Consider the following 3,424-nt stretch of genomic DNA (forward strand, 5'->3'; position numbering starts at 1 on the left):
ATATTTTCCTGGGCTATAGGCTTACCATTATTACATATTTCGGGGAAAATTATTCTGCGCCTAATCGTTTATTTATCGCGTGAAACGGCATCAGCGCAACCCCGCGGACTCATATATGCGGAGCAGGAGCGCTTTCGATACACTTTATTTTTCGTCGGGAAAATGATATTTTCCTGGGCTATAGGCTTACATTTTTTCAATATTTCGGGGAAAATTATTCTGCGCCTAATCGTTTATTTATCGCGTGAAACGGCATCAGCGCAACCCCGCGGACTCATATATGCGGAGAAGGAGCGCTTTCGATACACTTTATTTTTCGTCGGGAAAATGATATTTTCCTGGGCTATAGGCTTACCATTTTTTCAATATTTCGGGGAAAATTATTCTGCGCCTAATCGTTTATTTATCGCGTTAAACGGCATCAGCGCAACCCCGCGGACTCATATATGCGGAGAAGGAGCGCTTTCGATACACTTTATTTTTCGTCGGGAAAATGATATTTTCCTGGGCTATAGGCTTACATTTTTACATAATTTCGGGGAAAATTATTCTGCGCCTAATCGTTTATTTATCGCGTGAAACGGCATCAGCGCAACCCCGCGGACTCATATATGCGGAGAAGGAGCGCTTTCGATATACTTTATTTTCGTCGGGAAAATGATATTTTCCTGGGCTATAGGCTTACCATTTTTCAATATCTCGGGAAAATTATTCTGCACCTAATCGTTTATTTATCGCGTTAAACGGCATCAGCGCAACCCCGCGGACTCATATATGCGGAGAAGGAGCGCTTTCGATACACTTTATTTTTCGTCGGGAAAATGATATTTTCCTGGGCTATAGGCTTACCATTTTTTCAATATTTCGGGGAAAATTATTCTGCGCCTAATCGTTTATTTATCGCGTTAAACGGCATCAGCGCAACCCCGCGGACTCATATATGCGGAGAAGGAGCGCTTTCGATACACTTTATTTTTCGTCGGAAAAATGATATTTTCCTGGGCTATAGGCTTACCATTTTTTTCAATATTTCGGGAAAATTATTCTGCGCCTAATCGTTTATTTATCGCGTGAAACGGCATCAGCGCAACCCCGCGGACTCATATATGCGGAGAAGGAGCGCTTTCGATACACTTTATTTTTCGTCGGGAAAATGATATTTTCCTGGGCTATGGGCTTACCATTTTTTCAATATTTCGGGAAAATTATTCTGCGCCTAATCGTTTATTTATCACGTTAAACGGCATCAGCGCAACCCCGCGGACTCATATATGCGGAGAAGGAGCGCTTTCGATACACTTTATTTTTCGTCGGGAAAATGATATTTTCCTGGCTATAGGCTTACCATTTTTTCAATATTTCGGGGAAAATTATTCTGCGCCTAATCGTTTATTTATCGCGTTAAACGGCATCAGCGCAACCCCGCGGACTCATATATGCGGAGAAGGAGCGCTTTCGATACACTTTATTTTTCGTCGGGAAAATGATATTTTCCTGGGCTATAGGCTTACCATTTTTTCAATATTTCGGGGAAAATTATTCTGCGCCTAATCGTTTATTTATCGCGTTAAACGGCATCAGCGCAACCCCGCGGACTCATATATGCGGAGAAGGAGCGCTTTCGATACACTTTATTTTTCGTCGGGAAAATGATATTTTCCTGGATTACCATTTTTTCAATATTTCGGGGAAAATTATTTTTCGTCTAATCGTTTATTTATCGCATTAAACGGCATCAGCGCAACCCCGCGGACTCATATATGCGGAGAAGGAGCGTTTTCGATACACTTTATTTTTCGTCGGGAAAATGATATTTTCCTGGGCTATAGGCTTACCATTATTACATAATTTCGGGGAAAATTATTCTGCGCCTAATCGTTTATTTATCGCGTGAAACGGCATCAGCGCAACCCCGCGGACTCATATATGCGGAGCAGGAGCGCTTTCGATACACTTTATTTTTCCTCCGGAAAATGATATTTTCCTGGGCTATAGGCTTACCATTTTTTCAATATTTCGGGGAAATTATTCTGCGCCTAATCGTTTATTTATCGCGTTAAACGGCATCAGCGCAAACCCCGCGGACTCATATATGCGGAGAAGGAGCGCTTTCGATACACTTTATTTTTCGTCGGGAAAATGATATTTTCCTGGGCTATAGGCTTACCATTTTTACATAATTTCGGGAAAATTATTCTGCGCCTAATCGTTTATTTATCGCGTGAAACGGCATCAGCGCAACCCCGCGGACTCATATATGCGGAGAAGGAGCGCTTTCGATATACTTTATTTTTCGTCGGGAAAATGATATTTTCCTGGGCTATAGGCTTACCATTTTTTCAATATTTCGGGGAAAATTATTCTGCGCCTAATCGTTTATTTATCGCGTTAAACGGCATCAGCGCAACCCCGCGGACTCATATATGCGGAGAAGGAGCGCTTTCGATACACTTTATTTTTCGTCGGGAAAATGATATTTTCCTGGGATTACCCATTTTTTTCAATATTTCGGGGAAATTATTTTTCGTCTAATCGTTTATTTATCGCATTAAACGGCATCAGCGCAACCCCGCGGACTCATATACAACCCCGCGGACTCATATATGCGGAGAAGGAGCGTTTTCGATACACTTTATTTTTCGTCGGGAAAATGATATTTTCCTGGGCTATAGGCTTACCATTATTACATAATTTCGGGGAAAATTATTCTGCGCCTAATCGTTTATTTATCGCGTGAAACGGCATCAGCGCAACCCCGCGGACTCATATATGCGGAGCAGGAGCGCTTTCGATACACTTTATTTTTCCTCCGGAAAATGATATTTTCCTGGGCTATAGGCTTACCATTTTTTCAATATTTCGGGGAAAATTATTCTGCGCCTAATCGTTTATTTATCGCGTTAAACGGCATCAGCGCAACCCGCGGACTCATATATGCGGAGAAGGAGCGCTTTCGATACACTTTATTTTTCGTCGGGAAAATGATATTTTCCTGGCTATAGGCTTACCATTTTTACATAATTTCGGGGAAAATTATTCTGCGCCTAATCGTTTATTTATCGCGTGAAACGGCATCAGCGCAACCCCGCGGACTCATATATGCGGAGAAGGAGCGCTTTCGATATACTTTATTTTTCGTCGGGAAAATGATATTTTCCTGGGCTATAGGCTTACCATTTTTTCAATATTTCGGGGAAAATTATTCTGCACCTAATCGTTTATTTATCGCGTTAAACGGCATCAGCGCAACCCCGCGGACTCATATATGCGGAGAAGGAGCGCAAGGAGCGCTTTCGATACACTTTATTTTTCGTCGGGAAAATGATATTTTCCTGGGCTATAGGCTTACCATTTTTTCAATATTTCGGGGAAAATTATTCTGCGCCTAATCGTTTATTTATCGCGTTAAACGGCATCAGCGCAA

This window comes from Dermacentor albipictus, chromosome 6, assembly GCF_038994185.2.
Source record: "Dermacentor albipictus isolate Rhodes 1998 colony chromosome 6, USDA_Dalb.pri_finalv2, whole genome shotgun sequence".
Taxonomy (NCBI): Eukaryota; Metazoa; Arthropoda; class Arachnida; order Ixodida; family Ixodidae; genus Dermacentor; species Dermacentor albipictus.